This window comes from Choloepus didactylus, chromosome X (genome assembly GCF_015220235.1).
Source record: "Choloepus didactylus isolate mChoDid1 chromosome X, mChoDid1.pri, whole genome shotgun sequence".
NCBI classification, from domain to species: domain Eukaryota; kingdom Metazoa; phylum Chordata; class Mammalia; order Pilosa; family Megalonychidae; genus Choloepus; species Choloepus didactylus.
In genome coordinates this window covers 160,543,268-160,557,304 of record NC_051334.1, presented here as the reverse complement: position 1 = coordinate 160,557,304, position 14,037 = coordinate 160,543,268, and the positions used below count along the sequence as shown (strand labels likewise).

At 40.7% G+C, this 14,037-nt stretch overlaps 1 protein-coding gene across 6 annotated transcripts in view; it reads left to right on the top strand.

The window, feature by feature from the left end:
• ENOX2 (ecto-NOX disulfide-thiol exchanger 2) overlaps nt 1-14,037 on the top strand; it is a 393,140-nt gene that overhangs the window by 236,102 nt on the left and 143,001 nt on the right. The window lies entirely within an intron of this gene.

Below are 14,037 nucleotides of genomic sequence, written 5' to 3'. Positions count from 1 at the left end.
ACACTGAGACAGATAGAGAGAAATAGAATCAGTAAGACAGTCAGACAGATTTGGGTACACACAGAGCCAGAGAGAAACCAACACAGAGGGGAACAGACACTGCAAGAGACAGAAAGGCAGAAAAGGAGACAGACAAGGAGCAAGAATCAAAGGGTGGGAAAGAGTCACACTGAGACAGATAGAGAGAAATAGAATCAGTAAGACAGTCAGACAGATTTATAGGAGAAGCAGGAGAGAGAGTCAGTGGGGTAGAGAGAGAGGGAAATAGATGGAGAGAGACTGGGAGACAGACTAAGAGACTAACAGGCAGAGAGACAGGAAGATGGAGAGAGACAGACAGGCAAGGAAAGAAGCAGAATGAGACAGGAACAGACACAGAGAGAAACACACTGACATATAAAGAGATAGGAGAGTAAGAAAGAAAATGACAGAGATTGACAGAAAGAGGCAGGTGGAGAGGCAGACTAAGAGAGGGAGAGAGAGACAGAGTAATCAGCCAACAACAGACAGAGGAACAAGCCAACAGAGAGACACACAATCAGAAAGACCAGATAGCAAGACAGAAAGACAGAGAGAAAGAGAGAGAGCCAGCCAAAGGGACAGACAGAGAAAGATACGGGATGAAAGTAACAGTGAGTGTGAAAGAGACAGTCAGTGTGAGACAGGGAGACAGACGTGGAGAGAGAGGAAAAAAAAAAGAGAGGGAGAGCCAGACAGAGAGGGAGAACGGAGACACAGAGAGAGACAGCAGTAGACAAATTGACAGAGAGAGAGATAGAAAGATAGCCTGGAGACAGAGAGCCAAAAAAACAGACAAACTATTAAAGGGAAAAATAAACACAGTCAGAAAGATACAGAAACACAGACACACAGGCAGACAGAGAAAAGGGGACTGACAGATTGAGAGAGATTTTGATGGAAACAGAGAGGGACAAACAGAGTGAAAAGACAGGGAGATAGACCAGGTAAACAAAGAGAAAAAAGAATGCAGAGAGAAAGGTACTGATGTGGATAGATACACAGACTAGGAGATAGAAATAGAGAGGGAGAGAGAGGTAAAAACCTAACACAGGGGGACTGAAAGACAAGACTAACAAAGGGAAAGAAATAAATAGACCAAGAAAAAGGCCATGAAACAGAGACAAGTAAACCATTGGAGAGAGAAAAACAGACAGACAGAGAAAAGAGACTGACAGAGACACTCAGAGTGAGACTGACAGACAGACAGTGTGGGACAGAATGAAAGAAACAGAGGAACTGACGATAGGAATCACAGCAAGACAGAAGGAAACAGAGCAACAAGTACAGAGGATGAAAGAGAAAGTGATAGCAAAAATGCAAAGAGAAAGGAGAGAGAAAGAAAAATAAAGACAGAAAGAGATAGAAGTTCAGACTGAGAGAAATACAGGCAGGGAAACAAGCCAAGACAGGCTGATTAAGAGACAGGCAGACAGAGAGGACAACTAGCCAGAGAGCAGACAGAGAGACTGACAGACAGACAGGTATAGAAAGAAACTGAAGCAGAAAGAGAAAGAAAAACAAAACAAGGCACATACGGAGAAGCAGAATGACAGAAAGTAGAGGCAAAGTATTGACAGAAACAGAGGGCCCTGTCATTCTCACCACCACCACCACTACAAATGCCGCTAATTGTTGAGTCTCCATGAGTGACATCAGTGAGTAATTTTAGCACTAGGCCTGAAACATGGTAAAGATTTGGGGGAAGGTGGTGTCTAGCAAAAGCTGTTCAAATACATACTGGGAAGAGAACTGTCTGAACTTCTTTGCCGTTTGGAAATATCTCAGGGCTTATGCGCTACTAGGTAATACAGCAGCATTTTTTCCTTGTTAATACTGTGGGGTTTAGGTTGCTCTCATTTTTGTTCCTAAGCAAACACATGCAATCTTTCAGAAGTCCATTGTTTGCAAATTTCCCATCATGATTCCTTCCTCCCTGGAGGAAAATGCTTTGTTTCTCTGATAAAGCAAACTTATCACTTTTCTCTTTTACAGTTTTCTACTAAGTGTCTTGTTTTTATAGTTGAGAATTCATATAGCTCTCAAGCAAGTTTCTCTAAGATGTTTCTAATTAATATTCAGCTGCAAGCTCTAAAGAGTTTAAAATTATTTTCATTTTTTTAAATGAAAAATCTAGGGAAACTTCTATTTTTCCTGTAGGCATTTCAACCTCACATTTCTTCAAGGGACTTTTGGCTTTTTCTTAATTATGATTGGCATCTGCCCCACCACTGTATAAAAAATGTGCAAATAAATAGGAGAATGAACTCCATAGGTGGCTTTTTTGTTGTGCCAGAAAGGTGAGCCCAGTCAGCCCAACTCCTGCCCAAAGGTAAAAAGCTATATAAAGTGAGTTAAATGCTGAGGACCAGACTCAATCTCCCTCCTAGAACTAGTGGGCATTTGCCGTTTGTCCTTAGAAAACTAGAGAGTGAGTCCGTTTGTGCTCTGTTAAGGTGGGATGCAGGGAGCAGCAGTGCCCTGGTTTCCCAGGAAGTTCCCCAGACCACTTTGTGGAGGTTGTTCACCTTACAAAAGATAACAGGAAATTTAGTACTGTAGGACGCCAAAACACCTAACTGTTCACAGGAGAAAAAAAGCCACACAGTACACGATTTAAGATCCGAGTTGGAATGCTGTCTACTGCAACTGTATCTACATTTACCTGGAAGAAAAGACAGCTTTTCCCCCTTACTCTTTATGAAATTGCTAGATTTTAGAATTAGAAGGGTTCTAAGATCATCCAGTCCAAATGTCCCATTTATAAATGAGGAAACCGAGGAAGGATGGCACTGTACTTTAGTACTAAACAGTATAACCTATTAAGTGGGGAGTTAAGTGTGGAAGAAAGGCAGTGATACAAAGAGGTAAAGAGCACAGGCTTAGGCATCAGAATGTGTTACCTTAGGCAAATGTTTGGCTTCTCTGTCCTTCTTGTAAAATGGGGGAGCTAATAGGACTCATAGGGTGATTGTGAAGGAAAAAATGAGACACTGTAAGTAATGTGTTCCCCACTATGTCTGGAACATAATAAGTGCTTAATATGTTAGCTTTTATTAGCTCAGAAAGAATTGACTTGATAGAGTTATGGCCTCTTGATTCCTGGTCAAGTTCTCTCTGAAAATTCGGATGTACCGAGTACCTATTGAATGTGTAGCAATGTACTTAATACGTGCTTTGCAGCGCCAAACCTCTGTGCCCTTTGTTGTGATTCTGTTCTGAATTTTCACAACTCTGGGAAAAACTAGAGCCTAATGAGCATTTTGCCCTAACTACATCACTCCACATTAGCTTCTAATCTTTGTTATTGTCTGCAGGCCTTCTTAAATGGTGGCCACAACCTGTGCTAGAATCTGAATTGCCTACAGGCCTCCACATGTTGACACATCTGTCCACAGGCACTGAATACTCCACCCTCAATCAGAGCCACTTATCCAAACTGGGGACTTGGTGGATCTAAGTAATGCCCCAAGTCTGGGACACATTGCTGCATATATTTACCATTAGAAGACACATAGGATGGGTAACGGTTTTTCTGCTGGTTGAGCGTTAAGTGCAGTGTGCAAAGAGCTTGCTCGGTGGAGTAGCTCTTTGAAAAGCCCTGCGTCAGGGCCACTAGGCCCATGTACAGAGCTGCTTTGTGTCTTAAAACAGGTCATCTGTACACAGTATTCGGAGTCACCTGAGTGGTGAAACTCTAAAGTAAATTCGGGGAGATGGTGATCAATATTCTGCTGAAACCAGGAGGCATTTGGGGTCCTTTTATCTGCATGGACTATTATAAAGTTGAATGGGGGAATTAAATTCTGAAAATAAGTTGAAATTCTTGGTATTGAAAGGGTCTTAAGCTAAAGAATTGATTCCAATTTCTTTTATAGTTCAACCTTTTTCCTTTGAAAGGCCATGGCCTATCTAAATAGGTTTGGGGAATTCAGACTTTCTGCTAACTACTATTTGCTATGTTAGGTGTATTGAAAGCAATTAGAAATTTAGTAAACTTGTCTTCTATCTGCTAGCAGAGTACAATCTAAGACCACATGAAACTTGTAAAGGCTTTATTTGAGAGCACTTGTTTAAGCTGTGATTCACAGATATTTTTCATATTTTTACTCCTCTGCTGCACTGGCCAACAAAAATGCCTCAAATTACCATTCAAACCAACCCAGATGATGGCAGGGATATTTAAAAGCAGTGCTAATTAAGGCAGGAAGAAATCTGGCTTGTGATAGACACCAAGAGCTGGTTTGCAACTGTTACATTACTATACTCAGTACCTAGAACAAGAAGGGCATTGTAACTAAAGCAAAGAGAAGGGGGAAAAAAGCAGTAATATAAAGAAAGATGAGGCTTTGAGTTAGTGAGGACTGCTGTATTGGTAGTCCACAGGGAAATGAAGCTATGGCACGCTGTGGATGTGGCTCAAGCTCATGATTCTGTAATTGTTCCTGGAATGTCTGTCTGTCTGAGTGAGAAAGATGGTGAGTGTAAACACTGTCTGCTGGCAAACCCACTGACTCTCATTAACAGGAAGCTTAAGAGGAATGTGTAAGCTGGGAAATGCACTGGCCTTTTACCAATTGCTTGAATCGTCACAGTCACAATTTCTCTTCATGCCACAGATGCCTTCTTGGAAGTAAGAACTTGTGGTCTGTTTGATTCAGTGGCTGTAATTCATCACAAGCTGTAGAGAACAAATGACAGGTTCTGACCAAGGGCTTAAAATTAGAGCTGCCCAACCAAATCTTCTTTCTTGGCCAAGGCCCTTATGTTGACACTCTGCATTGCTTATATGTTCCACCAATGGTGTGTTCCACAAAGACAGAGCAGGACAGTCACCCTATGATTCAGCCATTGAGATGAAATCTTTTTGAAATTTACATTTTCTTAATTTTCCTCATTGTCTATTTTTGAAAAGATGATGTATATTTCAATTCCATCTCATCATAAATACAGCATATGTCATTTTCTCACTTTGTTGCATGGGCTTATTTAATAGAGTGAGTATTGTTAGGATACCAAATTATTCAAAGCTTCCACATATCCATATGGCAGGCCTATCTTTCTCCTTAAACCTTAGTGTGTGTATGAAATATATATACACACTACACACACAGGCATAGCAACAGCAATCTTACGAAGATTTAAAAATGCTATATTTGGGCCATCAGCTTACAATGTTTAATGTTATAAAGTTGAAAGTAGAAGATTTACTGAGTCTTAGATTGAACACGAATTCAGTCATCTAATTCAATAATGCCCCCCCCATACAAAATTGCATGTGACACATTCCTGACAGGTGTTCATCTAGCTTGTGCTTAAATACTGCAAGTGATGTTAAGATCACTGCTTTGCAATGTAACCACTCCCCTCTCCCTGAACCTCATTGGAGTTCTTGTGAGGATTCCATGAGATGGTTTGCCAAAAGCAGACCTTAGCACTGGGCACTTACACAGTGCTCAAATAATGTTATATATTATTATTATCACTCCATTGTTGGACAGCTGTTAAGAATTTCGTACTTATATTGAACTGCAGGCTGCCTCCTGGATTCTAGCTTTGTACTATAAAACAAATCAAACCAATTCTAATCTTTTTTCCATGTGATCCACCTTCAAATCTTTGAATATAGCTTCTATGCTCCCAAGTTGTATCCTTTCTAAACTAAGTAGTCTGGTGTTCCAGTTTTCTAGAGCTGCCATTATACTAAATACCAGAAATAGATTGGCTATTATAAAGGGGGTTTATTTGGTTACAAATTTACAAGTTCTGAGGCCATAAAAGTGTCTAAACTAAGGCATCAACAAGAGAATACCTTCACTGAAGAAAGGCCGATGGCATCCAAAACACCTCTGTCAGCTGGGAAGGCATGTGCCTTGTGTCTGCTGGTCCCAGGCTATGTTTCAGCTCCTCTCTCAGCTTCTGTACGTCCTTAGCTTAGCATCTCCAAATGTCCTTCTGTCCGCAACTCCAAGCATCTCTGAGCATCTCTGTCAGCTCCCAAGCATCTCTTCAAAAGTCTCTCTCAGCTGCTCTGTGCTCCTTCTGTCTGAGAGCTCTCTTATAGGACTCCAGTGATTTAATTAAGACATACCCTGAATGGGTGAGGCCCATATCTCCATGGAAATAATTTAATCAAAAGTCTCACCCACAGTTGATTGAGTCACATCTCCATGGAAACACTCAATCAAAAGATTAATGTCTGCCCTCAAAAGATTGCATTAAAGAACATGGCTTTTGAGGGACATAATATATCCACACCTGCACACCTCAGTTTCATCCCTCTAGTGATATTCAATGTTGGTCTTATTATTTGTTCATCACATCAGAACACAATCGCCAGAGCAGAAGACAGTGTTACTTCTCAGGCTCTGGGGTCTACTTAGTGCTTCTCTTAATACAACCTACATCATATCTGCTTTTTTAGAAGCTATTTCAAATTGCATATGCAAAACTCATATTAGAGTTGCAAATAAAACCCCCTTGGTCTTTGTCACATGAGCTACTATGAGGTCATATTTCTTCCATTCTATTCTTCTACGGTTATCCCCTTTTTTTCCTACATTGCATTCCATTTTCTTAGTTTGGGGCCCATCATTCCAGCCATTCTTTTCATCATATAAAGAAAGATAAATACAATAATAAAACTAGCAAGTAGTGATATTCACTGTCTTCTAGCTCAGAATATTCTCAACAATTTACTAGTCCAAGGGTTGGTTTTCAGTGTCACCTCAGCCCCACAATTCTTCAAGAAAGCCATAGTCAGCCCTCTTGAAACCATATGATCTGATTTTTTTCGCTCAGTTCCTCCAGCCTCTGCTCAGCTCTGTCCTATCTTCAGTGGAAATCCTATTCCAGTCCAGTTTGTCAAGACAATGTAGATTAGTGGCTAGCAGTGTAGTATGTTAGATAAAGCATGGGCTTTAATAGCAGACAGATTTGCGTTTAAATCCTGGCACTATCAATTACTAGCTGTGTAGCTTTGGGCAAGCTACTTAAAATCTCTCTAAGCTTGTTTCCTCTAGCTTTAGGATTTTAACACAACTTCTAGTGCCTAGAAGGTACTCAATAAATGGTGGTGACAATTTTTTTTATTTAAGTATACTTTCCACTTTTGTCTTATCTACAGTTGTAATAATCAAGCTTGTTATACCTTCATCAAAATCATAGATTAAAACATAGAATGGGATTTGTGAAAGCAGAGAGCCCTATAGCAACTCTTAGAGATCTCCCTCCAAATTGTTGTCAATCCATTCATTGTCACTCTTTGAGTACAATTCTACAACCAGCTAGGAATCCAGCTGACTAAATTATCATCTGATCTACATTTCTCCATCTTTTTTCATAAGGCAATTGTGAAGATCTTCTATAAAGCTGTCATTCTAGGCATTTCGAAGAATAAAAGTAAAGAAAATTATCTCTATTTTATCAGACATGTTCTTACACCACTGGCTTTGTTGCTCACCACTTACTTCCCTAAGAGCTTGTACATCATCTATTTAATAAGCCATTTTTTAACAGTGACAGCCTACAAATTCAGCAAGATATCATTTTTAAATCTATGTTTCCCCTCCTTTTGAAAAAGAAAGGGGGGAAAAACATAAGGAAGATAGGAAATATGGCCATAGAGTGTGGCTTTCCAAGCTTTCTTTACTTCCAAAGCAAGGCTGTAGTCCAGCCTGGACCGAGAGAAATTATATTCGAAAGCTATTTGAAAACAATTGAGTTAGCATAGGTTTCTGGGAGTGGTTAGAGCTACCCAAGGTTAACAGGATAATTTTCTTTATTAGCAACAGAGCTAGTTTGACTGTCTTGAGTTCCTCGTGTTTAAATATTACATTGTTCCCTGCCTTTCCCTCTCTCTCACTTTAATTAGTGTATCCATCTGTTTTCGTGGTACAAAGGGAAGGCTCATTGGTTGGTAATTACAGTGATGTCCCTGGGCTCCTATTTTGAAAATGTGCTCCACATTCATGACCTTCTAGGCTCAGGTAGCAGTTGCTCTTTCCTGGGATTCTGTTGCTTATCGTTTTTGACACCTGTGATTGCCTTCTGCTTCACTCAAACCAGGGATTTACTTCCCTGAAGTTTCTCAGACTACTCGTCAATGAATCTGACCCTTTGTTTAGGTGCCCCTGACCTGTTATTAGAATGAATATACCCAGGGCCTTCAAGGCAAAATTCTGATCCAAACTTATCCATCAGAAAGTATTTGAAAGAAGGCAAATGTGCCAGCATTTTATACCTTTAATTGTGATCCTTGAGAGGGAGAAAATGAGAGGAGCCCAGAGTGTCAAGTGGATGGGTGGATGGAGATAAGGATGAGCAGTTTGCAGGCTTGGACACTTTTGCCAGCAGTTTGCTAAGGGCCCTTGAGCTGATTCCTATGGCTCCTTCTCCTTAGTCAGAAGGCACATGTATTCCCCACAGGGCAATCTCCTCAAACCAAACATGAAGGCCCAGCATGATCTGACCTTAACTTTCCTATTCAGCACCATCTCCCACTCTATCCTCACTATTATGGTCATGTTTTGTTTGATTTGGTTTGGTTAAAATCAGTAAACTTTATTTTAACTTCAAAAAATAAAGTAACATACAAAAGGCAGCTTTAGTTTTATCCTTTCTGAAGATCAGATGTGAAGACCCCAAAGCAGGAGCTACCCCTAAGAAGTTAAAATATCCTTTATCCCCATTCAAGCCTCAGGCAAGGAAGGGTCCTTGGGGATAGTCATGGCAAGGTTGGGGTAGAAAGGAAAACACCACAGCTAGGTGGGTGGGTTCTAAGAAAGCACAATTAGAAAACAAGAGACAAAGCCCCATCATAAATGGGATTCAGAACTTCAGTGGGGAGCTCTGTCATAAGGAGTCATGTACAAGAGGCTGGACTAGGTGGTCACACTGGTGGCAAGGGAGGCAAGGACAGCGGCGTGCCACCAAGGCACTCTTCTCCATAGCCAACCACGCCCTGCTTGCCCTCGGTTCTCCTCATCACTGTCATCTGGGCTGATGACCGGGCTGGTGAGAATGTAGGTGGTGCTGGTGGGCGAGTAGCCAGGAGAGGTGGGCAAGTAGGTAGAACCTTTGGGGGAGGTGGGGGAATAGGTGGAGCTGGTGGGTGAATACTTGGGAGAGGTTAGAATATAGACAAGAGAGTTTGGTGAGTAAGTAGGAGACATTGGTGGGTATTTGGGGGTGGTTGGTGAATAGGTGGGACTGGTAGGTGAGTACTTGGAAGAGTTGGACAAATATTTGGGGCTGAAAAGCAAGTTCTTGGGAGAAGGCATGGTGTACTCTGCTTAGCTGGAGCTGCAGGAAGGACTGGTTGGGGCGTACTTTGGTGAGGTAGGGTTGTAGCTGGGAGAGCTCAGGCTGTAGGTTAGAGACTGGGATGTGTATCCTTAGACTTGAAGGGGAATAACTTGGAGAGGTCGGGGAGTAGCTTAGAGAGGTGGGGCTGTGGGTAGGGCTGGTTGGCATGTAATTGGGACTAGTAGGGCAGTAGCTAGGTGATGTTAAAGAAGAGTCAGGGCTGGTGGGTCAGTGACTTGAGAAAGTTGATGAGTAGCTTGGAGATTTAGGCAAACAACTTGGAGATGTTGGTGAGTAGCTTGGAGAGGTGGAAGAAAAGCTGGGTGAAGTTGCTCCATTCCTTTACTCCCTCTACCACACTGATGGGGTGCGGGTTGGAGGTAAGACGAGGATTAATGTGGAAGATTCTCTGAGCATTCTTGATCATGTGCAGCAGGTTACAGGGAAGGACAACCTGAAACTCTCACTCTAGTTCATTCTATATGTGTGTTATGTGCTTTTAAATCAAAATTTGAATCAAAAATTAAAACAAGTAGTTGGACTAGAAATATTTTTTTTAATTTTTAAATTAAATTTCAATCAATGGATTACCTTTATTATAGTTCCCGTTTACTAAGTACTTACCAGGTGCTGCACTTTGCTGAAAACTGATGGGCATTATATCATAGGCTCCCCATTATAGCCCCATTTTACAGAAGTGGAAACTGAACCCCAAAAGGTTAAATAATTAAACCAAATAGGCAAGTTAAGTATAAAGCTGGGACCCAATCCCAGGTCTGTCTGATTCCAGAGCCCAAGGTAGAGTGTGCCTACAATGCCATTTTATTTATGAGTGAATAAAATGCTGTGAAAGGCAAACCACCCTCCACCTGAACGCCTAGGGTGAATTGTGGCTCTACCAGATACTCATCCACTGCTCTCCACTCAGACCAGTATCCTCACAGATGTGCAATCTCATATATGCTTTCCCCTTTGGATTAGCTCATGCTGTCCTCTTTCCATACCCTTCACTTGCCATTTAACCTGGAATCATCCTCATTTTCATCTCTGACAATTAAATTCTACCCATCCCTTAAATGCTTAATTCAATTCCATTTCTCCATGAGACTTCCCTTACTGACCTCTCCCTTCGCCATGCTCCTATATCACTTATTGTTGAAACTAAAATATTTAGCACTTGATTATATACTATTTAGTGTTATGGATCTTGTGGGGTCAAGAGTCACATTTTATAGTTTGGTATATCCCTACAGCACTTGCAGAGGGTCTGTTATATAGATATTCAATAAATATTTACTTTGATTCTAGTGGATTTATGATGATTTATTGAATTCATTGTGTAATATGCTTGTCTCCAAAAGAGTTCTAGCTACTGATCTCTTTATGAGAAAGTAAGCCTATGTTAGAAGTCTTCAAGTGAGTATAAAAATACTTTGTAATATCCAGACACAGTACTAAAATCCCTGATCTTTATTTTACACTCCTGACAACATCTAACAATTAGTGTAACAGGCCATTTGAAAGAGTGTATTGGTATATTAGTGAACCAGTCAAAATGTGGATTCTACTCTCAGCTCTGCCACTTACTATGTGACCTGGGACAAGTCATTGACTTCTCTGAGTCCTAGTTTCCTTATCTATTAAATAGGGATAGTAATACCTACTCTCCTCACCTCAATGGGTTGTTAAGAAAATATAAATGGATAAGTATATTTATTGGCATGTGTTGTAAAATGTAAAGCACTATGCAAAAATGGGCTATTATAATGACTATCTTCTAAGCATGTTTAATTGTCTAGAAAAGAGAACCCCTTTTATTCATAATTTAGAAGTAATCCCATCACTTCCCTGTGGAAGGGATTCCAGCTTAGTCCTCAAAGCAAGTGTTAGACTTGGCACAGGGTAGCTGTGAGTTGGCCAGGATTCCTCCAGTGATAGAATCATCTGTTCTTGATCTAAAAATTGATCAGTGTGGCCACAAAGAGAAAACCACTTTGTTTTCACTAGGTAATAGGGCAGCTCTCTCTAGCTGCACAGCTGAGGCCTTTTGTAATAGTACTTGCTTGCTGTGCCTCCCATGGGGTGAGTTAATGAACCACTAGAGAGCTGCTCTAAATTAAAAAGGTCACACCTGACATGAGCCATTTCCGCACAAACATCCTGTTCTTTTCTCCTCTTCAAGGGGGAGATTTAAGACCATGTGTGATTTGCTGAAAACTTAATTGTGTAGGTGGCAGAGTGGTCCTTGCAAATAAATATCAGGAGGGAAAGCCCACCAGGAATTACAGAATCATAAAATGTTAGAGATGAAAGATCCCTTAAAGATTATCACGCCCAACCCCCTCATCTAACAGGTAAGAAAACTAACATCCAGAGAAAGGAAGTGACTTAAGCAAGATCTCACAGTAAATTTACTGACAGAGCTGATACTAGAAGCCAAGTTTTCCCAAGTCTCCATACTTCTTGTTCACTGCACTTTCCTCTACATCAGTTCATCTAAGTTCAACATTAAAAATTTTTTAAGCGGTGTTAGTAATTTTCATGCCATTCTCCAAATTGGAAAACCTGCCTCCAATCCACTAGGCAGCAACAGCTGGAATGTCCCAATCCCATTTGTTTAGAATCAGGCACTTACAGGTTTTAGAGCAGTTTGCACACCTTAAAACTTCTGGCATCTCCACAGAGGAGGCAGACAACCATTTCACACCCACACACTACACAGCATCTCTAGGTTGTTTAAATCTTCAGGAAAATGAACACATACCAGCTCCACCAGCTGCTGTGTGGCATGATAGGATATAATATCAGAGTAGAAATTGAAAGAGTGAATTTATATTTCAAGATAACTGACTGGGACCTTGAACAAGTCACTTAAACTGCCTAGTACAGACAGTACTAGCAGCATGTCTGTGTTCCCTTTCATGTTCTGTCTTTCCACCTTGGTTTGCAATTACCTTATCCAGCACCTGGACTCCATGCCACATCCCCTTTTGATCCTTTGAACCACTGTCCTTCTAACTTTCTTGTTTCTCTTGAAGACCTATTCCTGCTTCCCCTTCTTTTGCCCACCTTAGCCCACCTCAGACCCACTCTCCACTCTCCAGAACTGTCTGTTATGGGAGACTGCTGCACAGGTGCCCTCAACTGCCTTCTAGTACTGAGATTCTACAGTAAAATTTTGATGCTGTAAGTCAGAGTTTCATAGGTTAGGAATTCAGGACATCTGGCTCTTTTCTAGCTCAGAATCCAGAGTAACTGGTTCCCTAGATCCTATACCTAATACATTCTATTCTTATATGACTCCTTTGAGTGGCCGGAACACTACAGGTGGATTAATGATATTTTAAATGGCAGGTTCAGGGTGATCTGAAAGCTGTCTCATTTGGAAGCAGTTCAGCAGGGTGTGTATGTCTGTGTGCGTGTGCATGTGCAAGAGTAGTCCTCACTACTTTGAAGAGAAAAGTGGTGGGGGTGGAAAATAGCCTACACAAAGACGACTTGTCAAGTAAACAGCTTCAAGAAACCGCACCCTTGATTGTAACTTAAGAGAAAGGAGAAGAAAGAATGAACTAAATCAAGCAGTTACCCTCCTTCCACTGCTGTTAGAGGTGCTGTCTGTGACTTAGGAGTGTCCTGACCATCTTCAGCTAAAACATCCTTTTTTTTCCTCATATGTATTTTTCGTCAGCTATCTAAGCCTTTTAAACGCCTAAATTAGGCTATTGTTGAACACTTTAAGACTCCTTAAAAGCTTTCCTGTGGCAGACTATAATAACCGATCTCCTCAGAAAACTGTTTTATGGAGTATGTTAATACTGGTAGGCTACAGATAGCACTGATTCCTTTGGGCTTTCTCGTTCTCGCTAAGGTCACTCAGTTGTTTAGTTGTGAATTCTTAAATCCTTTTGAGTCATTTAGGGGCTTCTGGCACCATGGCTAGAGTTCACTTTAGAGGGCAATATGGCCCAGAAAAAGCATGGCCCTAGTCTGGACTAGGAAAATTCTCAAACCAAGTAGCAAAAACTGAGACGTTCCATTGTTGTCTCAAAACCATTTTGACCGTCTCTTTGGAGACCAGTAATCAGTAATATAACCTGCATTGAATCAGGAGAGCAGAAGGGCCAGCTTAATTCTCAAGGCACCGGGACTTCAGCTTCCTTTCTCTAGCACTCTAGAGCGGGGTTTGGCAAACTACAGCACACTACCGAAATCTGGCCCTCCACCTGTTTTATGTTTGGTTGGGTTTTTTTTTTTCATGTTTTTATTGAGGAATATAAGATATATATATATATATATAAAACTTTCAAAGTGTGATTTAACAAGTAGTTATTTCTTTATTGTGAAATATATATGCAGAAAAGTGGTATCTTTCAAAGTATGATTTAACAAGTAGTTATATAGGATATTTCAAAGAACATAATGGGTTACAGTACCATAGTTTCAGTTATTTCCTTATTGCAAAATATAACATATAAAGGAAAGGTGATAACTTTCAAAGTACAATTTAACAAGTATAGAGCAAATTTCAAAGAATGTTGAGTTACAGTTCCACCATTTCAGTTCCTTCCAGCTATTCTAATACCCTAGCAACCAAGAAAAAAAATTATGTAAAGATTCAGTATTCGTAATCCTTTGTTAAATTCTATCTTGTCTGTTGCTACCCCTTCCTCTAGTTTAATCACTTTCCCGATCTTCAGGGATACTATGGAAGTG